Below are 25,082 nucleotides of genomic sequence, written 5' to 3'. Positions count from 1 at the left end.
TATATGGGTTTTGTTAGAGAATGAACTGTGTTTTAATTGAAAATTCTTAAAAACACATAATTAAACATAAGTGGGGGTGCTATAGATATGTCCAATACTGTATGTATATGTACATATGTATGTATGCATGCACGTATGCATTTTTATGCAAGAACTACGGCATGGCATGTTTATATAGATGTACATATTGCATATCTGAATTCATATGCATACATACATATGTATGTATTTGGCACAATTAGTGGGCCAACTAGTACAGCCGTAATGAAGCAGTTAAATGAATTTAATAGTGGGAACACGATGCGCCTCAAATGAACAATGGCATACTCACTGCTTGCGTTTTAGCGTTGAGTAATTAAGCACATTTCGAGATGAGTGCAAAGCAATCCAGATTACTGTACGAACTGCAATAGATCTTCATGTGGAGATATCGAAAAGCACATATGCGAGAAACTTGAAACCCTTTTTGACGTTCTGTCAGAAGTAGATCTCTTTAATATTTACATGTACACAGAGGCATATATGTATGTACGTGCATATGAAGTACACTCGCATTCACAGATACATACATATACGATATACATGCATATGACATATGAAAAACACTTCAATATACAGTAAAGGACTAAATTGTTCACGAAAATTCCTCTTGATAATAATTAATTGGTGCTTACACTTTTGCTAAGTGTTTGGCGGAGCTTCTCCTCCTCCCTCTAGTGGAATGCGTTCTGATGTTACAACACATATGTATGGAGGGACCTACAATTTTACGTCGCACAGTGCCTAATTTAAGCGTTTTAGGAGAAGGAAAATCATAGCAGCCACAATTCCGACTCCACAAATTTATAGTTTTGTGTTATGTACTTCAAACGGACTGCATAATAACTAACGATTACAAACGATGTATGTATGTACATGATTTCATGTGCATATACGAGAGATTAGAGGTCCCAACTAGCACTCCGTAGGACCAAAGGATCGATCCCAGGTACCTGCTACGTATAAATTTAGAAAAGTGTTTTTTAATAGCGGTCGCCTCTCGGTAGGTAACGGAAAACATCCGAATGGAATTCTGCAGTGAAAAAATCTCATAAAATCCAGTAGCCGTTCGGAGGCGGTGAAAAACGGTAGGTCCCTCCATTTTTGCAACAACATATAGACGCACACCATAAATTGGAGTAGAAGTCCGGCCAAACGCCCAACAAAAGGGTAAGCCTTGAAATTTTATTATGTAATATTATTATCTATTTGCAGGGGAAGGTCTATAGGTATAGTCAATAGTGTTAGTTATGAGTTTTTTCAATCTATATTGGCTGCATATACGGACGCCGGAATCGCGATATTTTGAAAGGTGACAGGAAACAAGATCAACGTAAATAAGGTCAATGGACACTATTTCGCATCCTGTTGCGAAATAAAGTCAATTGACATTATAAACTTTCCATAAGCGAACTAATGCTATTTCCACATTCAAATGGAAATGGCCTCAATAATGCTTAAAGTATGTCGATTCAAAGAAAAAAATGTCGTTCTTGCGTCTCTTCTCTTCTTGCGTAAATGTTGATTCCTTCCATAGATGAAAGAGGTTTTTGCGAAATACTCAGTGTGCTATTAATCATCAACACACAATCATGAACCACCACCAATGTATTTTATTAAAAGATTTAATTTTAATTTTAAAAAAATAGGTACACTTTCCAAAAAAAAAAATTTTTTTTTAAATTTGTGAGCACACCTATATTTTATATACCATTTTATTCGTAATCTCTTAATAAATCAATTAATATAAGTGTAATTCAGTTTCATCAAGTGCTTCAAAAGTGAAATAAAAAACAAAAGAAAAAGCTGGGCTCAAATTATGCTGTTCAAGTTGTAAATTTTGAGAAAAGATTTTGAAAGTTGAACTCACTTAATTGGGATGTTCTAAATTCAGTGGCATCCCCCGTTTTACCAGATTGGCTCCGGTTTTCGAGATAACGGCACTAGAAAATTGTATTAAATTTTTCACTGTTTTATAAATAACTCCCTCGGTTTTGAAGTTATTTTGCTAAAATTTTGCACATAACGGTTTTTGAATGTAACCTTAATTATTCCTTAAAATTATCGAAATAGGTTCACTTTAACATATAGCTCCAATAAAACTGATAACTCAGATATGTGTTTTTGAGCTATAACTCTAACTTCGTATCTGAATAATAAATTGTATACATGCTATATGTTAGAGTGAACCTATACTAAATTTTTACCCGGTTAATTGGAGGAGTTATAACGCGAAACTACGTCTCTTAACAATCAGTTGTATAGGAGCTAGATATTATAGTGAACCGATTTCGATGATTTTAAGAGATAGTGAAAGTAATATTAAAATACAATCGTGTGCAAAATTTTTGTAAAATATCTTCAACAACGAGGGAGTTTTTTATAAAATAGTTAAAATTTAAGCAAAGTTTCAAGTACATCTATCTCGAAAAGTGGAGCCANTATTTTATTAAAAGATTTAATTTTAATTTTAAAAAAATAGGTACACTTTCCAAAAAAAAAAATTTTTTTTTAAATTTGTGAGCACACCTATATTTTATATACCATTTTATTCGTAATCTCTTAATAAATCAATTAATATAAGTGTAATTCAGTTTCATCAAGTGCTTCAAAAGTGAAATAAAAAACAAAAGAAAAAGCTGGGCTCAAATTATGCTGTTCAAGTTGTAAATTTTGAGAAAAGATTTTGAAAGTTGAACTCACTTAATTGGGATGTTCTAAATTCAGTGGCATCCCCCGTTTTACCAGATTGGCTCCGGTTTTCGAGATAACGGCACTAGAAAATTGTATTAAATTTTTCACTGTTTTATAAATAACTCCCTCGGTTTTGAAGTTATTTTGCTAAAATTTTGCACATAACGGTTTTTGAATGTAACCTTAATTATTCCTTAAAATTATCGAAATAGGTTCACTTTAACATATAGCTCCAATAAAACTGATAACTCAGATATGTGTTTTTGAGCTATAACTCTAACTTCGTATCTGAATAATAAATTGTATACATGCTATATGTTAGAGTGAACCTATACTAAATTTTTACCCGGTTAATTGGAGGAGTTATAACGCGAAACTACGTCTCTTAACAATCAGTTGTATAGGAGCTAGATATTATAGTGAACCGATTTCGATGATTTTAAGAGATAGTGAAAGTAATATTAAAATACAATCGTGTGCAAAATTTTTGTAAAATATCTTCAACAACGAGGGAGTTTTTTATAAAATAGTTAAAATTTAAGCAAAGTTTCAAGTACATCTATCTCGAAAAGTGGAGCCAATTGGACAAAACTGGGGACGCCATTGAATTTAGAAGGCTACAGTTAAAAAAGAGCAACTACCAGAACCGTCGTCAAAAAATATTTATTTGATACCACGCTCGAAATATTCTGACTACTAAAAGGAGCATCATTAAAAGTTGTAAGTCACGGTTTTTACACACTTCTAGAGAAAATATTTTCGAAGCATTTTACAGGTATATGCAACGTTATAAGGACAAGTAGTTATAGGTTATAGTAGTTAAGTTAAAGTTAAAAAGTTCTTAAAATTAAATGCTTCAAAAACTATACGCGATAAACCAAAAATTGTGCAATGTAGATTTACAGACTTTGAGTTACTTGCCATTTCGTTATTTTTAACCGACTTCCAAAAAAGGAGGAGGTTATCAGTTCGTCGGAATATTTTATTTTATTTTATGTATGTTACCGCATACTTGCACACTTTTCTTACCTACTACATATGAAGTGTACACATAAGTGTTAAATCCCCATTAAGTTTTATGAAATGAAATATGGTGTGCTTCAAAAGTTATGACATTATTAATTGTGTCCCTTTTAAAAATTACATAAAAAATCCCCTTGTTTTCATATATTTTTAACCGACTTCCAGTAGGAGGAGGTTATCCGTTCGTCGGAATATTTTGTTTTATTTTTTTATATTTTTTTTTTTTATGTATGTTACCGCATAACTTTGGACCACGTCAACCGATTTTCCGATATTTCTTTTTGCGTCGGAAAGGTAGTGTCTCAGAGGTGGTCCCATACTAATCTGGTTATGATCCGATCAGTGGATCATGAGATATATATGTATATATATTTTTTTATATGAGAGTTAAAGTCGGGTTTTTTTGCTAAAAATTGCTTGTGTTTTTTTTTTAATTTAAACACCTATAATTCAAAAGTAATGCAGCGAATTGATTCAAAATTTCTTTTGGGGCTTCAAGTATACGTCAATAAATTATATCCGAAAGCAACCAGCTTGATATAGTTTACAACAGTGAAAATAAAGCTAAATAACACAAAGGTTACCTGTTTTTTAGATTTGCCCATATAATAAAAACACGATGCGAAAAACCAAACGCAACAAGTAATTTTTAAGCAAAAAACAAAACCGACTTCAATCTCATAGACAAATTTAGGAGTACCGGTAATTATTTCATGGTCCAATGATCGGATCTAAACCAGATTAGTATGGGACTGCAGGCAATATGCAAATTAAATATTTTTTTTTTTAGTTTTTGTCTTGATTCTTCACTTCACGGGTGTTTTTTCAGAACGAACGCGGTCATATTTGCCAATATACAGTACTTTTGTTGACGTTTATAGTAAGATCAATTACGTCTCTATTTGATTTTAATATTTTTTCCCCTCAGTGTACGAACACATAAAAGGCAAATGAGCACAAGAGACGAGGTAAGAATGCCATATACATAAGTTAAATAATAAACAATTTTATGCAACTGTTTACCAAGGTGCGTTCATGTAAGGATAAATTGATAAATTAAAGCAGTTTATCCCTTCATCACTTTATATGAAGACTCCGAGCGTAAATTCTTCTGTCAAGCTTATACAAGGTCAGCATTAATACCATCACCGATGACAGCTAAATCTTAGGCGGATTTTTATATCAGAATCTCATTTTTGTGAAAAGTTTGCAGATAGAGGGTATTATTGATGAATGTTATCCCTCGATATGTAAAATATATGAAACATATAAAAAATTAAATTAAAAGTATGCGAAATAGTGTCAACTGATCTTATTTCCGTTGATGTTGTTACCTGTCTCCATTTTGAAAACCCGTATTTGTGTATCGATTTCTTTAAATAATGCGATATGTATAGCGTTGCCAGACGTACTGCTTTTGGGAGTAAACGTACTCCTTTTTATTGCAAGTTACTCCCTTGTACTCCCAAAAAAATTATCTGCAAAAATACTCCTTTCTTAGTTTTTTACTTCTTTTGTACTCTTTTCTCCAGCAATTAATATTTTATCATAAACAGGATGTAAAATAATAACTGTCGCACAGGTTTTTTTTGAAAAATAAACTGGTTTTTTACAGATTTTGCAAAAAAAAAGTAGTTCATTGTTAACTTTCCATATATTTTACTTAAATTTTATTAATTAGTTTTTAAATTTTATCCTTCATTTGGATTTACCAGCGGTAAACACTTTGAGAAAAAAGCGCAAGTAAAAATTACTTAAATTTTATTAATTAGTTTGTAAATTTTAACTTTCATTTGGGTTTACCAGTGGTCTTCGTCGGTTGCTTGTTTACATATCTTCTGTAACCATAGGTTAATTTCCCCCATTTGGGTCATCGGAACCGGTGACTAGGAGGCCATTCATTCGACCGACCATATACAGTTTTTTTTTGCTTTTTTTTATACAAAGTCTAAGAAAAGGCACACCTGAAAAAGACATGTACTTAACTCCCAAAGCTGTAAAATGCAAATAAGGATTAAAATTACTAATTAATAAAATTAAAGTAAAATATTTACAAAGTTAACCATAAAATACTTTTTTCGCAAAATCTATAAGTGGCCCTTTTATTTTTCAAAAAACCTGTACGACAGTTATTATTTTACGCCCTGTACTTTGCCATTCATATAGTGACGAATATTACTTAGTAAGCAAAGTTAAGTGTGATAGTGAAAAGGTGTAAGCATGGTTATAGCCAAGTAGGTGCAGGGCGCTCGGCTAAGGGTTAAATTAAAAATATTGCCCTACAATCAAGAAGAGTTTGGATTTATTTTGTAGAATTTAGTAATTTATATTTAACATTTATTGTTGCTTTGAAAAAATATATCTAAGATATTTTTGTTTGTTTGTACCTAATTAGTGGTAATTTGTATTAGATACATAATCGAAAAATTATTAATATCATTTGATTTTTAAAATCGCATCCTTCGCTCCTACCACAAACAAGCCATTCATTTAGGTATATGTATGTATGTATTCGGAAAAAATCTCTTATTATAATATCCACTTGTAAACGTCATGCTTAAAAATTATATTGACTAATATCTTGTCACCAATATATGTACTCATATATCTCTCATAATATGCACTCTCATAATATGCTCATTTCCACCGAGTTTTGTGCATTTTCAATGGTGCATATATCTTGGAAATATTAGCTCTGATCCAGTACTCCACGAACTTACAGGATTTTACACGAACTTGCTGGAAGTTGCAGGAAAAATGTTCCCGTACTCCAAAATCCTGTAAATGAGAGCGACTTTTGGAGAGTTGTGTAGAGAATGAAGTTGCAAGATTTTACCTGAACTTTTTCTTCTGGTAAATCATGAAAAGTGTCAAGCAATCACTGGTTGACGTTTTTACAGGAAAAATGTTTTTTTGTTCCCGTACTTTTTGTTGTTACTCACTTTTTACTCTTACTTCAGAGATCAGAGCTATTGTATTGATTTATTTCGCTTGCAACATTGGCTGTCACACGGTGTAATAAATTTATGGCGGAGTTCTAGACTAACAGTTACCAGTACTATCCATATTTGTGAACAATTTTGTCATTTACTGTGTGCAGGCTTGAAATCGCTTAATACGCGACCAATATGTCTTTGCGGGTAAATGTTTTAGATTATTTTGAGCTAAGCACTGATAAATTGCTAATGTGAATTCGATGCCGTCAGGAATGCCAACGAAGCTGGTAAAGATTATAGAAATGTAAATTACCGCAAATCGTTTCCTGCCACCCATCCGCCGTCAGCTGCATCATCTATGTAAGTAGCCATACTTGACGAATGACACCCCAGAATCGCTATTTCTCAAATGGATGAACACTAGGGTGGTCCAAAATAAATAAAGCCGGGGTTTTAATGCTCTCACCCCTACAATTCTTCTAAGTAGATCGAAAATAATGTACCCCTTTTATTAAATCAAAAAATATTTCGATGTCGCGCAAAGCGCTCAAAGTTCTCCATGTATTTTATATGGGGAAAAAAACAACTGTAAGTACAAATGGCGTGGAATTTTTTAAAATCAATGTTTTTCGAACGGTTTCGGTTCTCTTCAGGAGACTTGCAATAACAATACCCAATTGTTTACTTAACCAGTTTATAATACTAAAGATTTTTATTTATCAGACCGCACCCCCCTTCCCCCACTGCAGTTACTGGCATTTTCTGGAGGTTTTGGCTGATCTATAAAATATAGTTACTATGAGAAAATGAAATCTTTTGAAGAGAAATAAAGTTTTCTGATCGAGAAATATTAATTTTCAAGAATTCTATACCATTTTTACGAAAATTTTTTCCCCATATAAAATACATGGAAAATTTTGAGCGCTTTGGGCGGCCTCTGAATATGATTTGATTTCAAAATAAAAAAATAGGGGTATCTATATTTTTTCGGTATAAAACAATCCTAGGAGGTGAAAGCATAAAAATTCCTACTTTACTTTTTCACATGCCTTTTTGGACCACCCTAGTGAACACACATGAATACATATGCCATATTTATATTTGAACAATATTTGCCATCATAAATATGTATGTATATGCGCGACATATGTACATATGTATGTGCACACATAAATGTACATCCATACATACATAAGGGTGCGATTTAAACACTTCCCAACAAACAGATTTTTGGCTTACGGTACTATGTGCGCTTATCTTCCAACAAATCTTTAGAAAACAAGAGAGGATTTCTGTCACTATATAGCATGTTGTTCAATTTTCAGCAAGGTATTAACCAATTCAAGCATAATATGTTTCATTTTCAGATCATTTCATCACTGATAAATCTGCTTCGATAACAAAAACAAATGCTACTAATATTCGAAGAGTTTGCGTGATATCCACTTCAAAATTCTCCAATGCAATATGTATTATAATTCGGAATTTTGGTAATTGGTTACAGGCGTAAAATGTATCAAAAATTCAGTGTTTAATTAGTTATGCTTTATTAGTTATATACATTACTGTATCTCATAATTCAATATGGGAGATCAGACTTTTTAAATGCTTTTAAAGATAGTCTTTCTACAAAATTTTGGTGGATCTGGACACTGTTAAAATACTCCCAGACCAGAGTAAAAAGTCTCTCTCCCGATGAATATGTTTTTGTCGTGACTGTCCTAGACCCAGTATCAATCAAGACATAGTACATACAAAATAACGGTATATGAACTCTTTTCGGCATAGGAAAACCACTTAAATATTATGTAACGAGGTTTCGTAAACTTTAAAGTGCATGAATGCACGATGTAGAGAACAAAGGTGGCGCCCATCTCGGTACCGCTATTCCGCTATCAGTGAATTTGATGGAAGCGCTGTTTGTATGACGTCACACTTGTGCAACTTGTTTACGATTTGCTTGCAAAATTTTTTTCTTCTTCTTCCATTCTTGCTCGCGTTTTGGCATTTCTCTCGCAAATGCACCAGTGCAACGTCACACAAAAGTTATTCTCAAAAATCGTCTCTTATGGGCGCAATCTTGTATTCTATCATTCTTGACATAAATGTACATACATCCCAGCAAACCCAGAAGATGAGAACAATGTCAGAAATCACCTCAATGTTTTCTGGGGTGAATAGTATTGATGGGCGCGGACCCCGTCCTCAAAATAAAATTTCGTGCGAGCCCGATCCTAACCACAAAGGCCTGAAACTCAAAAGGAGACCAAATGTGTGGAAAAAATTACACGTGCAATATATTTTTGCACCCATATCTTCGTCGTTCGTACCAGAACTTATTAAAAAAGGAAAACTTTACAGTTATTGCTTGAATCTTTAGCCTGGAGCTGCCCGCTTAGTGGGGCTATTTTTCTATATGCCGTCCAAAGAGATTATTTTTTTATCGGAAAAAGCAACAACAATTTACTTGGCGGCTTTGAACGCCGGAGATGCTGGTTCAAGCCCCAGTGAACTCCATGAAGAAGTGTATCAGGAGATGTGGTTATCTCCAGAATAGCAGCTATACTTCTAAGATGTAAAAGAAGTATCTCCTGTCATCACACAAACATTCAGAGCATAGGCGTTTTGACAGTTACAAGTTTGAAAAAGTAGACGACTTCGTTTATTTGGGAGCCAGCATTAACACCAATAATAATGACAGCCTTGAAATCCAACGTAGAATCACTATTGCCAACAAGTGCTACTTTGGACTGAGTAGGCAATTGAGAAGTAAAGTCCTCTCTCGTCGTACAAAGATCACACTCTATAAGTCTCTCCTCATGCCTGTGCTGGTGTATGGCGCGGAGGCATGGACAATGAAAACATCTGATGAAGCGGCTCTTAGAGTTTTCGAGAGAAAGATTCCGCGAAAGATTTATGAACCTTTACTCTGGCGAATGCCGCAGAAGATTTAACGATGAGCTGTATTAGCTTTACAACGATATAGACATAGCGCAGCGAATTAAAATTCAGCGGCTCCGCTGGCTTGGCCATGTCGTTCGGATGGACAGAAACGCTCCTGCTCTGAAANCGCAGAAGATTTAACGATGAGCTGTATTAGCTTTACAACGATATAGACATAGCGCAGCGAATTAAAATTCAGCGGCTCCGCTGGCTTGGCCATGTCGTACGAATGGACAGAAACGCTCCTGCTCTGAAAGTATTCAACTCGGGCCGCGATGCTGGTAACAGAGGAAGAAGAAGGCCTCTTGTGCGTTGGAAAGACCAGGTGGAGAAGGACTTGGCTTCACTTGGCATTTCCAATTGGCGTCAGTTAGCACAGAAGAGAAATGACTGGCGTGCTGTTTTGGACTCGGCCAAAATCGCTTAAAACTCCTTTATCCATACCTTTAGCGATGATGTTATGGGCCAAAAACTGACAAACAGCCGATTTCCAAGCGCATGTACACGACTAAAGACATATCCTGATCCATGATTCAATAATACAAGGTTAGATAATTATTGATAGCTGCGGTTTGACACTCCCTTACAAAAGGTTGCATTTGCGAAGGGCAGAGAAAGGGCAAGAATGCAATCGCTTGTTTCGAAAATGGTAGTAGAAAAGTACGGAAAGTAGGCAATTAGTAGTGAAATTCCTTTCGTAAATTCTAATGTATTTGCAGGAAATCTGGCATTTTAAACAAAATGTTGAACGTAATATTGATATATCTACGTGAATTACGTAATTTATATGCTATTTAGCCGTATAAAAACTGCAAAATGACTCAAAATTAAAATAAGACTACTATGAGATTGATGTAAACATCCAATGTTTATGTTTATCAGTTAAATATGCTTCATATGCATATACAAATAAACGTATTGCACAAAAGCTTATACTTTTATCTCACACCAAAGCTACATGTAAATTTGCAAAGAAGCAACACGGGGCCACTGCTAAGGGAGCGGTGCGAGAGAGACAACTGTCAGTTTATCGAACCTTGTATTATTGAATTATGATCCTGATCCAAGTCAATCGATAAACTGCTTTTCCATTTGACAATGTGTTTTCCCTCATTTGACGACAAGTGCCACTGAATTTGGCATAGTGAAAACCAGTCATTAGGCGGTTACAGAGCCAATAAAGAAGAAGAAGATTAGTGAATTTCAATGCATTTAAAGTTTCTGAGGCGTTGTTCTTTTACTTGAGAATTGTCAAAATCGCCAAAACCAGAGTATGGGTACCTCTGACGGTGTCACCTTTGTTCTCTGCATCGTGGTTAGCACACACAATAAAATTATAGTTTAAAAAACTAAAACCTCCCTATTATAATTGCCATTCGTACTGTCATCAGGTATGTAACTGGAGAATTGAAATCGCTGCATCTTTTAGGCGCATCAATATTACATAGTTACATCCCGAGTTAATAAAAGGAAGGTAACTGGAGAGTAGTAGTAAATTTACAAAAAACTCAACCGATGTTGTACTTAATGCTTTACTCTCTTTTTTCCATCCATAATTCAGGCCGTGAGAGCACCCAGAATTCTATTTTTTTTTTAATTTTTGTACTTAACTAAATACATAAAATAAGCTCAAATGTGATACAACTTTTGTACCTTAAAATTGTGGGCGAAACGGGTTTTGTTTTAAAATTATCACATTTGAAACTATTTTTAGCTGACTTCAGAAAAGGAGGAGGTTATCCATTCGTCGGAATATGGTTTTTTATGTATGTTACCGCATAACTTTTTGCCACGTCAACCGATTTCGATAATTCTTTCTCTCTCCCCGTTGGTTTAGATCCGATCATTGGATCATGAGGAAATTAACGGTACTCATATTTGTATAATATGAGAATTGAAGTCGGCTGTGTTTTTGCTCAAATATGTCTTGTTTAAAATTCATTTTATTTACCAGTTATGTATATTGGTTGTTCGGCGAGAAACAAGTGTGAAGGGTGATTATTTGCCTCGAACTCCCAATGGCATAGCTACGCTTCCAACATGTAGAGAGGCATCTTATTAACGAGTAAAATTTGTAAAATATCTGTAAAAAAATAAAAGATATTTGACTATAATTGGGCTTAGTATATCGCTTTCTTATACGTATGTTTTTTGCTTTACTACTTTATTTTATTGTGGCTTCTTTCGTGATGTCAAGTGGAAAATGCTAAAATATTAAAATTTTTTTACAAACCGCATAACTTAATACTAATAATTTAATACCGATAACTACAATCAAGTTTGGCAACTAGGCGCACATCACCTGCATATCGCCAATGAAGTATAAACCGCAGGCATTCAACTTTGATGAGTGGAAGAATGGTTTCTCCCGTCGGCCGCCAAGGAGAGATAGTTACACTCAACACCTAAATTAGTAATCTAATACCTGGCAGCTAATTGCTACCTTCGGTAAACTGAAAGTGCTTCACAAAAGAATTGTCTAACCGCAAGTACAACAATTGAAAAGCGTAGAGGGTGGTTTTACCAAGAAGTTAAGAAGCCACTAACTGTTATTACCTACAAAATTTTCGAATGTTACAATCACCGAATGAAGAAGGCGGACTGAATCTACTTGTTTTCACTGATTCAACTTGTATGGGCTCTTCTCGGCTTAAGGCCATTTAAATACATATATATATATATATATATATTTATACATATCTATCTATATCTGCAGCTATAAGTTCATGAAGTAGTAGTACCTATTTTACCGCATATTTACTTGCATAGGTGTATACAGTGTGCACCCATACATATGTATACTATATTATACGCACATGTGCACATCATAGGGGCCAATATTTTTCAGTTGGCTACTGTTTTCATACGGTATTGAATATTAAACGTACATATGTACATATATTTGTATAATTAATCTTTAGTTGTCTGTACATACTTCTTCTTCTTATTTGGTGCTGCAACCGTTTGTCGGTTTGGGCCGAGAACAAAAAAAGAACTTCGCCAGTTGCCTCTCTCCTTTGCAGATAGATTTTTACTTTCGTTGTCCTCCATGGGCGCGGAGTCGAAGGATCTTTTCACCGGAGCATCGTCATCCATGCGTACACAGCGCAATCGTTGTATTTTTTATGCGCTTAACTATGTCTGTTTATGTGTTTATGCTGGACCCTAAGTAAACAAAGTCCTTCACTACTTCGAAGTGGAGACGCGTGCCCAATACGCGAAGACTTTTATGAGTTGCTATGAGGTACATCGTTTTGTCCTCGTTACCGCCAGACCAACCTCGTTAGCTTCTTTATCTAAGCTGCAAAATGCTGCGCTGATATCCCTGGGAGTCAGGCCAACGATGTCAATATCATCTGCATACGCCAGGAGCATCGTACTTTTGCTGTATATGGTGCCGCTGCGATTCAGATTAGCAGCTCTTATAACGCTTTCCAGCATCACATTGAAAAAATCGCATGAGAGTGAAACGCTTTGTCTAAAACCTTGTTTGGTCGAAAACGGCGCGGGGAGGTCCTTCCCAATTTGGACGAAGCCGAAAGTTGTGCTCAACGTAACTCTACATAGCCGTATTAGTTTTGCGGGGATTCCAAATTTAGACATAGCGTTGTACAGGCAGCTTCTCTTCGTGCTATCAAAAGCAGCTTTAAAATCGACAAAAAGATGGTGTGTGTCGATTTGCTTATCTAATGTCTTCCAGAATTTGACGCGCTGTGCTAATCTGGTCAATCGTGTACTTACCAGGTCTGAAGACACACTGATAAGGTCCAATCAGTTGGTTCGTAAAGGGCTTAAGTTTTTCACACAGCGTAGTCGACAGGACCTTGTATGCCATATTAAGAATGCTTATTCCGCGATAATTAGCGCAAATGGCGGGATCTCCCTTCTTGTGGATTGGTCAAAGTACACTGAGATTCTAACCTTCGGGCATGTATTCATCAAACCAAATTCTGCTTAATAGCTGGTACATGCGCCCGACGAGTTCTTCGCCGCCGGCTTTGAACAGCTCAACCGGAATACCGTCGGCTCCGGGCCCTTGTTGTTTTTAAGCCGCCATATTGCTGCTCCTACCTCGTCTCGCTCAAGTGGAGGAACGTGAGTTTCTACAGAAACCAGCCCCGGTCTTGAAACGATTTGATTGCTCCCTTATTTTCTTATAGAATTTTCGAACCGCATTTCTGTCTACCAGCATCTCAAGCTCTTTGAATTCACGTTTTTCGGCCTGTCCTTTCTTTCTTTTGAATAGACGTCTCTCCTCCCTTCTCATTTCCCGGTATCATTCCACTGTCGTTCGTGTAGCTATTGGCTGTAGGGTGGCTTAGTATGCTGCGTATTTCTCTGCAGCAGCCGCGCGGCACTCTTCGTCATACCAGTTGTTCCGGCGCGGGCGGAAGTATTCCACCACCTCTTCTGCAGCGGCACGAAGTGATTGCTCATTTATTTCCGGTCGCTGAAGGGTTTCTTGTTTAAGCAGGATTGAGAGTCGATTGCGAAATTTCTCGGCTGTCTGTTGTGAATGCTGTTTCTTGACGCCGAACTTTCGCCGCGTTGCCTGACGCACGTTCGTCATTGTACAGAGGCGCATGTGGACCTTGTATGATCAGTACATAACAGGAATGTTAATTTTTTCGCTTTTTACGATCCCAGAATTTTCGGGCTCTCGATAGCACAATCCCGGGATCCCGGGATTAATACATTTATTATTTTTCAATAACTTAAGTCGAAAAAATTGCTTCAATATTGTTTGAGAAGCTTTCCAATCATTCAAATAAATAGTAAATAAATGGGTTTGAAAACTGCCTTTTTATTTAAAGTGAAAATTTTTCATAAGTAACAAAACAAAAGACACTAGTTAAATGCATACGTATTTAATAATACTTTGCGTATACAAATCTGATAAAGTAGCTTAAGGTATGTCGAAAAAAGCTCGATGCAAAAAAATTTAAGTCAACAAATGTATTTTGTGGTTGAAAGAATTTCATATATGTATACATACTGGTGGTAGAAATAAAAGAAACGCCTTATTTCGAGCAGTTTTGTCCTTATTTTTTTGTTTGTTTTTGTTTAGTTTTTCTCTCTGGCGAAGGACTGTGTAATTTTAAAAATATGATTAATTTCAAAAATTATTTAAAAAAATCAGTGCAATGTAGAATAAAAATATGGGAACCAAATGAAAGAGGAAATTTATTTAGAATTCAAAAACTTTAAATGTTTGGGGGCACAAGGACGAATAGGTAATTTTTTGAGCTGATAAAGGTAGAAGGATGAGATTCGAGGATGTTATCTAGTTTCTATAAGTTCTTAAAATATAATTTTTTCAAAAATAAATATTGCAAAATTTCAATGATATTCAAGGATAAAATTTTAAACGGACATTTTCAATACTTACCCGTCCTTATTACACAAAAAAATTGAATCTGTTTAAATTCTACAGAATTTTCTCTTTAATTTCGTACCCATTGGTTTTCTGAATTTTTTAAATCATTTTTGAATTACTCATGTCAGAATGAAAAACAAAAAACGAAATTTTACTATATTTAAACTATATTTAAATTTTACTATATTTATATATAAACAAAAGAAATATAGACAAAACCAGTCAACAAAAGTGCAAATTAGAAATTCCGAAAATCCCGGAATTATTTGCCAAGAATCCCGGGATTTTTGGGACCTAAAAAAGTCATAGTACACACATACATATTTATATATAAACTACTGAATTACATATACAGCAACAGCTAGTAGGAGTACATTCTTAGGGGTTTTTATTTGGTTATTATTAGTTGCCGAAAGAAATATAATGTACGTCGACCAAACTACAACCAAGAGCAACTATTCAGCTACTATTTAGACTTGACCATGTGGTTGTTGTTTCTAGTTAATAAACATTTTTTTTTTTTAATTTGTCCGTCCTTAAGTAATTGTTTTTTTTTTTTTTGTTTTTGCTAGCTTAGAGTGAAACGTCCCATTCTTAAAATTGAATAGGAGAGGAAAACAACTTCTTAATTTCTTCCAGTATTTCGCAAACCTTTGAATACAACATTTTGGCAAAGCAAAACTCCATAATAATCAGAGGGATTCGATCTTTAATTAATAAAAGGTTTCGCACTATTTTGGCATTATCGGCGCTTCTTTTGGACTTAGCACATTTACCGTTCATTGAATATAAACGAGAATAAATAAAACAATTACCTTTATCCCTTTTGAAGCAATGCATATTTAATTTTTCTGCATCAAAATATGAGTTTTCATAAAAAGAGGACTTAGCATCTTTTCTCTAAAAGCTAGCGATGTGGTTTTACAAAATTTTGGTTTTATGGATCAACAACAAGTTGTTTGAAAAAAAAATTGATTCTTTGCATTTGTCTGGCAACAGTTTCCACACATAGTCGATCACAACACTGCTCAAGGTATTGATAGCGAGTTTGGGGAATTACAATTTTTTGACTTTAAGACATATTTTAACGATTTTGATGCAGTTTCTTTATAATTTTTTTGGGAAACTATTTTTAATATGAAAAGAGGTTAACTACAATCAGCTCGTACACCTCAACACTTTTCAATATTTGCACTTGAAACTTGTATATATATAAATACATACATAACTACATATGGGCGATTCCACCATCACGGGTGGGACATTTGTACAGAAAAAATGTTCCTTCTTGTTTAAATTTAAGCATAAAGTACTCAACAATTCTACATTTTGATAAAGCTACACCTAATTAACTATTATATAAGTTATTACAAAATACGAAAAAAATTCCAGCTTACATTACAATGGAAAAAATCTGAGTTCTTTTTTCTGTCACGGGTGGTTTGTCCCACCTGCTTTTGAAGCAGATATACATATTTTACGGTAACTCTGCGAATTTATTTCACTTTTCTGTGTGAACTTGAGGTCCTATAATAAAACAAATAATCACGAATACAAACAAACTAAAAACTACAATAAAAATTATTGCTTTATAATAAACAACCCACCATGCAAAGCATGAGAAATAGGCAACAATCGTCAATGGCAACAAATTGGCGAATCACCGATTTATTGCTGTGGTGACAAATCGGCAACATCACTTCGTTCATGTCAATTTTGAATAAAAAAGTTCTCAAAAATTCCGAAACTTATGAATATGGCGTCAATAGTATTGGCCAAAAGCATCTAAATAATGCCCAAGGACAAGATTGAAAAAATAGGAAGTCGCACAGCGAGAAAATGAATTAATTCCGATTGTAAGTTGCAATTTGGTACAAAAAAATAAATGAAGTATTAAAAAGAATAAAATTATTCCAAAAATCGCCTGAAGCGATAAGAAAAGGACTCATTCAGGTAATAAGAAAACGACTCGCCGAGGCGAGTTGCCTTCGGCGGACGTTTTAGAGCGACCGGTAATAGGAAATCGATTCGATGGCAATATTACCGGCAATAAATTCGTTTTCTTATTACCTGAATGAGTCCTTTTCTTATCGCTTCAGGCGATTTTTGGAATAATTTTATTCTTTTTAATACTTCATTTATTTTTTTGTACCAAATTGCAACTTACAATCGGAATTAATTCATTTTCTCGCTGTGCGACTTCCTATTTTTTCAATCTTGTCCTTGGGCATTATTTAGATTCTTTTGGCCAATACGATGATTTGATGACGATCACGGCAAACGTAGAAAGGACTATAATTTGAGGATATGCACCTGGAATATCCGGACCTTTAATCGGCATGGTGCCTCTGCCCGGTTGGTTGCTGTCCTTGGGATAATAAAGACTGACATCACCGCCATCCATGAAATGCGATGAATGGGACAAGGCAAGGTAAGCGTGGCCGATTTATCTCATTGTCCGAATTGGCTCATATTCGAGATATAAATATATTGTTAAAGGTAGGGGCAATATCAACTATTGCACAAAAAGAGCTGCAAGGTGGCGCTGGAGTCGAGTTATTGGTAAAAATCGTCAAGTGAAGTCGGTATATTTCCTGGTCTACTTTATTACACATAATTTTTATGAAAATTTTAGAGTTTTATATGCAAGTTTTATTCAATGAGTATCTACCCGAAATTAGGTAAATACCCGGGTACGAAAATGGGTATTAGTAGGTAAATACCCAGCGTTGGGAAAATACCTAGGTGTAAACCCGTCACTACGCACACCAAACACTTATTCATTTATATTGAAATTGTATGAAAAAATTAGTAAAATTTGGCAAGTATTCGTCCATTAGTGATGCTAAATTACGTACTGACATCGTCCTATTTCATTGCACCATGAGACACTGAGTACTTGGAATCGATAGCATGTATTTGTTGTTGTAAATATTTATTGATTTCCTGCAGGGTAGCTTATACAAATACATATAATTAAGTTCCAAACTAACACGGTTCCGTGTAATATTGAGCACCTCTCATTTTACTTTGTGTATTTACGCTTTGTATTAGATATAATTTATACAGTTCACATATTTATGTACACACACGTGTATGCTTAATTACACTGGACTAACGACGAGTACATGGACAATTCTAACGAAAAGTCTACAGCGAATAAAATAAAATAAAAGTCCTATATCTAACTTATGTATGGACCGATTTCGCTGTATTTTATAATATATGTACATATATCGGTTGCCAAAAATGGTTTCGTTAGGTATTGATACTCATCATAACATATGTATGTCTATTTATAAGCTGATGGTACATATGATTGAAGTTAATGTGGATCTGCTTCTCTACTGCTAATTATTAATATTTTGCAATTCATATTGATTTATTAAATTTAATTCAATACACTCAAAACGAATATTTCATGTACCGTTTTTTACTTGAATGTGATCTTAATAATATCACGTATTCTACGTTTAAATTTAGCGGCATGGCTCCGGCACAGCCCACAGTTCAAGACGAAGGCACTGGACTGATCCTTTTTTTTAATTTTTTCATACGAGTGTCACGTAACGCCAGTTTGGAAATGCCCATACATGCACATGCAAGTACGAGTACATATTTGCAGTAATTTATAAAAACAATATATGTCGACACTTGCCATACATACATATGTACATACATATCCATACATAAATGCATACATAGATAATTGAAAAAAGACTGCATTGGATGGTTGGGATGTCCCATTGTGTTCGTAAGATAAGAGAAGTAGGCATTAATAAATTGGCAGCGGAATAATAAGCATTGAGGAAATGTTTTAATTGGTCATAAAGCTTACCTACCCACTTTTGCTTGGATTGGCAAATACCACAATGCTCTGATTTCATACAAAACTGAAATGAATAAAATTTCACATGATATTGTTACCTAGTTCCCTTATTAAATATCTCCTCATTCTTATATGACATTAGGGTTGTTTTCTTTCGGCGACAATTTTTTTTACTCCCACCTCGAAATTTTGTGCCCTTAATATTAATATTAAATGCTCGACCAAGGCAGGAAGAGATTTCCAGTTCAAAATACTCGTAAGCTTTGATAGTTTTTCTTCAAACTTCTATAGCTCAGAGGAATTGTATGGTATAATAATGGTCAATGAAGGGTACGGTGACCATCCGTCCTGTATTATACGGGACCGTCCTGTTTTTTCGTTAATTGTCCTAGTAACTTATTTATTTCATACGGGACGCCAAATGTCCTGTATGTCTTTGGATGTCCCGTATTTGTCCCGTATTCGGTATTTTGGCACCTTAGTAGCTCATATAAGTAACACTCCTATGAAACAGTTTTTATTTTCAAATCTGGACGCTTGTGATTCGAATCGAGAAGCAAATATGTAGATAGTTTCTGAAGTTATAATTTTGCGTATAAAATATGCGTATTTGTGAGTATGAATCGAAATTAGACGTTAATGATTGTCGTTCAAATTTTGAAAGAAGTTTCACTAGTATTTAGCTTTTCAAAGGTTTTTTTTCTTCAACGCACTTGACGTTACATATTCTGTGTTGCGCAAAGCATATTTAACAGGTAGCAGCAGGTGAGCCGCTGATTTTACTTTTGTCGTGAATGTCGTCTTTAAATTGTCATTTTTGTTTAAATTTTTCTCCAAAATTTCAAACTTTGTTTACGTATATGAATTCCAAAACCAATAAGGAAATGCGCACAGCTTGCTGTTTTTTTTCGGGTTCAATTACTTGTCCAATGTGCCGTGGTGTGGAGCAGGGTACGAAAATAAACTATATTGTACGTTACTATTTCATTTCGTTTATTACTTCAACAGTTCGGTACAATACGAAAACAAAACGGCTGAGTTCACTTTGGCGATAGTACACTACAGTAGTTTAGTAGTTACAGACGAAACAACAAACGAAATGAATCGTGCAGAGAAAAATATATGGATGTATGTATACATATGCAATAACTAAACACAAACCGAATAGCTACAATGAATAAAAAAATAAAAATGTTTTTTAATTGAATTGGATATGAAAATTTACAGAAAAAATATTTTTCACGTAATTGAAACGTTTGTGATATCATCCTATGGCACAATTGTCACAAACGAAAAGCAAACGTTTCTAGTTGGGGAAAATGACAGTGAATCTTACAATTTGTTTCTGACTATGTACAAAACCACAAATGATATGATGATCGATGAGCAAATGGGAATTGTTTTGTACAGTTTATTTTCGTACTCTGGTGTGGAGGCAATTTTAAAATTTTGTGAAAGGAGAATATATTCATTAGGCGAAACTACGCCAAAAAACATTTTGCTGATTGTATGAGGCATTGTATCTTCAGCATGAGAAACTCCGAATAGAGCTACAATGAAAATATTGTAAAAGTAAAGAAGTTCTCAAAGATGGAAGGAAGTGGAACCCTTCGAAGGTTCGCTTTGCAATTCAGCTCGTTCCTGAGGCTACTCACTGCATTGTGCTTGGCCGAAATCCGAGTCTGAAAATAATCCGTTGGATACCACTCCTGTTTCAAAAGTAGTCGTAGTATTTGTATCATGTTTTCCTGCGTAGGAATGTTTGTAACAAGTTTTGCGGATAAAAATCCCGAGCACAAAGTACAAAGCTATGGAAAAATATGCTGTTCTCACAAAAAATCGAATCGAAAAATATATGCCAAATAAAGATGCTGCTTCAGGGCTAGTAAATCTAGGAATATTGAAAAAGCGTTTTAAAATCCTTTTGTTTTTGTGAAAAGAAACGCAAAATTATTTTTGTCCCGTATTCGGCTGCCATAAATATGGTCACAGTAATGATAGGTTTTCTTCAGAATTAAATTCTCTACAAAAGCGTCCATTGTTACGTAACTCTAACTCCCACCAGCGAGCTAGTACGGGTCACCAAACCCAATATTTTCATGAAATTCCCGTTTTTTTTTTGCCCCTGTCTCGTAAATAACAAGAGCTACAGATTGCTTATATCCTTATTCTTGTGATATTGGGCTTTGAAATTTAGGTAGTCTTGAATTTTCATTGATTACTGAGCTAAATTATAGATCAAATTCAAAGTCCAATATCTTAGGAAATACCGATATAAGCGATTTAGTATTTTAGAACTTTTTGTAGAAAATTGAATTGCCGTAGCTCTTGTTATTTACGAGATAGGGGGGAAAAACCGGGAATTCAATGAAAATATTGGGTTTGGTGACCTGTACTAACTCGCTGGTGGGAGTTTCAGTTACGCCGCATTGGGCATTTGTATGCAGCAATCCATTCTGAAGAAAAACCATCATTGACCATAATTAAATGCCTCTGAGCTATAGAATTTTGAAGAAAAACAATCAAAGTTTACGTGTCCTATGAACGGGACATCTTTGCACGCCTTGTCGAGCACTTAATATTAGTATTAAGGGATAAAATTTTCAGAGAGTTATTTCCAACCAAATTTCGAGGTGGGAGTAAAAAAAAATATATATATATAGTCGCCGAAAAAAGCACCCTATTGTACATGCATACGTACATAGTATGTACGTAAATCTAATTTAAACATTACGTACATACATACGTATGTACTTACGAATGTAAATATTCACATGTATTGCTTAAAAAATAAAGTTTTACTTCCGTTATTTATTTTTTGTTTGTATGTATATTCGTTTGTTTTTAACTACATATTTGCTACACACGATATGTATGCACATATTGTTACCTTAAATAAAAAGGACCTATCTAAAAGTTGTGTTTCTTTGCATAGAATTAACCCTTTCATTGTTGCCCATTATATTGGCCACGTCGAAAAAACGATTTTTCTTACGTCTCGCGGCGTATATTTTAAATCGTTTGCTACTTTAATTTTTTTTGCCGAATTGGTAGTTATAAGCAAAAACAAATATGTTTCTATATATATTTTTTTTTAGGATCCAAATCAAAAGAATATTACCTCAAGAATTTGTTGCATGTTTTTTCTAGCTTAGGCATTGAAAAGTTTAAAAGCTACCAACATAAAATTGAAGTTTCTATCAATTGCTCTATTTTAGTGAACACTGCCAGCGGTGCCACTAACAATTTTTTTCCCCTACCAGTTTTCTTCCCAAATCCGACCAAAATCGTTTACAACCTACCAAATAAATTTCAATTACAAAAAAGCATTCTGAAAGCATACAGTTCATTTATTTAAGATTTAATATTTCGAACAAAACTTTAACAAATGAGGTAAAATTGATTAATCTTCTTTTGGAACTACCTTAGCTGGTGTTATTATTTGTAAAAGTTTTATATCTTCACGCTTGAAATCAAATCTTAAATTTATTTGGTCCAAAAACTCTATGTAAAACTTTAATATATTGGTTATGATTATTTTAATTTTTAAAATAAATATTAGTATTGTTACTGATCGCATCGATTTTAATACGGTTACTCAAAATTAAGAGATAATGTGCTTTGATAGTTGCATGTAAGTATTGCAAACGAGAGCTTTCCGCTTAGAACTCTTTGTTAAGATTGTTAACTATGGGCAAAATATACGATAGAAATAAAAAATTGCATTTTGTTTTGCAGCACATTCCTTTGGCCAGGTCTGCCGATGGCATACCGTTTAGTTCGTAAAAGCATAAAATAAAATAAGGTTTCAAACTATCCCATTGTTCAACTATTCTTAACACAAAGATTTTGTGGGGTTTTACCGAACAGTAGTCCTGAAATTCCTTCAGCTCATGTATCCTCTTTGGACTTTGGGAAAAGAAACTAGCCGCAACATAGCACAGTGTCTCAATGCTTTTCGGCAATTTTTTTACAAGCGTAGCTTGAGCAAATGTGAAGTGAGTGGCATCTGCACTCTATATAAAATAAATCGGTTTCTGCACTCAATAATGTTTTCAGCCCGATGCGAAGAAGAGCTGGAGTTTTTTGAATTAAAAGAAGATAAAGCACCGGGAAATGCAACATAAATCTTTGCCATTGCTTGAATTCCGGCAACAAGTACCAGATTTAAAATATCCGCTGCTGAAAACAGCTGCGTGCAGTATATTTTAAATTTTTGGTAAAACGTATAACACTAGGCACACATTGCATCTGATAGGCCGACCGATTTCGGCCGAACAATTTGACCGTCCGAACTGATCCGCACATTAAACCAGATTATTTGCCGACCGTATTTGTAGGGATTTCATTTCAATTTTGTAAGATATTTTGATAAATTTTAATTGACATACTCTAAGGGCCAATTTCACAATGCGTAGTTAACACAGAATCGGCAGTTAACTACATATTTTTGTACTGAAAATCTCTAGTTAACTGCCGCCAAAAATATTAATAATATTAATAATTAATATTAATTAATTAAGCACACAATTCACCTTTAAGAGCTCGGCGCTAAAAATACCTACAACTTTTTTCAAAATTCTGTGGTATTTTCCACTTTTGTGTTTATAAAATTTGCTTTCGGATCAGGGTGTCCAGATTGTTTAAAAACAGAGCGAAATTTCTGAAAAAAAATCGCCAAAAATCGCCAATTTTTTTTTAAATAAAATTCATGAAATCGATTTAACAAATCTTTTATTTTAAAAATGAGATCTTGTAATAACATAGTATTTAAAACCAAAAACGAATATAATACCCTCAGAGGGTAATAATAAATAAGACAAATCACTTATATAATAGTGATGTACAAACAATATTGGTTTCAACATATTTTGCAATAGGACTGCGCAATTATTAAATTTATTAGAACTCATATTAATTAATTAAGCACACAATCCGCCTTTAAGAGCTCGGCGCTAAAAATTAGATAAAAACCTATAATAGAGATCAGCTATTTCCACAATTTCTTCAAAGTCACCTATAGTGTCTGAATGATTTACATTTCTGTTGTTGTCATATATTGAGCTATTCAACCTTGATAACATATTGTTTGATATTGGAAACGTTTTGCAGCAGAAACTATTAGCCTTCATATAACACTTTATTCGATCTATTGAATTAAGGCTTTCCAACCTAATCCAATTTCGAATCTTAGTCTTTGTTGAAGTCATTACGGAAAAAACGCTCTCAACAAAGCATGTGAGCGCGGCATGGATAATAATATGGCAGGTCTTTGAAACTCGCCCTCTTGTGATTCACACACTTTTCTGGTGACAAAACCAAAGCTTTTTTAGAGGTATTTAATTGAGGTAATCGTTTCAAAAGTTCTTCGATTAGGGTGAGTAAATATTTTTGACAGTCTTTTAATAGGCTTCTTAGGTCAAGTTTATCACGCAATTCATTAGCCTCTTCTGTAAAATTATCGTGGAAAACTGATCTAGCCAACGTCAAAATATTAGACAAAGAACGGAGGGAAAAGACAGCCTGCGAATTCTACAGAAAAGGGAAAAAACAATTAACAAGAAGGAGGACACTGATGACATCGCGGCTGCTTATATGATATGCTTGTAATTAAAGTTTAGTATGACGAGAGTACCACATATTGATGGTATCAATGCTTTTAACGTTTAATGTTTAAATGTAAATTTTCAATGTTATAAATATTTAAATTTTTTCCTAAATATTCAGTGTCAATTAAATGTAAACCATATGTAAGTGCCATAAGAAAAATCAATACCTCTGATAGTCTCTTTGTGTTCGTATTTTCATTTGTTTATCCAACATTTAACTTTGTATTCCTGTATGTATGTATGTATGTACATTATTATTTTTCGATAAAATTGTTCTGTTTCTTGTTGTTATTTAAATAAAGATTCGCCCCTGAAGATGCTAAGGTGATTAGTGAAACGTTGTGATACATTTGATCCATTTTTTGTATCTTTTACGATACAATTTTTTCATGACGTCGCGGCAACACTGATTACAATTTTTTACAAGTGCGAGGGCTGCAAGCGATGGTTTTTCTAAAAACGCTAAATTGACGATACATCGGTGTCAATTTTAACGATGTTTGAAACATCGAATGTACTGCGACTCAGACTTCATTTTGATTCAGCTTACCAATTGGGCCAGATGAATATAAACTAAGCAATTGCTTTTTCTTAAAACTCCAGATCTTTTACTTTAATTTGTTTGAATAAAT

At 34.3% G+C, this 25,082-nt stretch overlaps 1 long non-coding RNA gene across 1 annotated transcript; it reads right to left on the bottom strand.

Annotated features, from left to right (window-relative positions):
* Positions 1-16,354: 16,354 nt before the first annotated feature.
* Positions 16,355-24,859, bottom strand: LOC108360953 (uncharacterized). Its single transcript, XR_001847205.1, has 3 exons — positions 24,789-24,859; positions 22,217-22,220; positions 16,355-16,364 (listed from the first exon to the last, which is right to left on the bottom strand). It is a non-coding gene; the product is annotated as an uncharacterized LOC108360953 (long non-coding RNA).
* Between the last annotated feature and the right edge of the window lie 223 nt (positions 24,860-25,082).

Source organism: Rhagoletis zephyria, unplaced genomic scaffold (assembly GCF_001687245.7).
Source record: "Rhagoletis zephyria isolate East Lansing unplaced genomic scaffold, Rhagoletis_zephyria_1.1 Rzeph_scaffold_00664, whole genome shotgun sequence".
Lineage (NCBI taxonomy): Eukaryota > Metazoa > Arthropoda > Insecta > Diptera > Tephritidae > Rhagoletis > Rhagoletis zephyria.
This window is presented reverse-complemented; position numbering and strand designations above follow the sequence as displayed.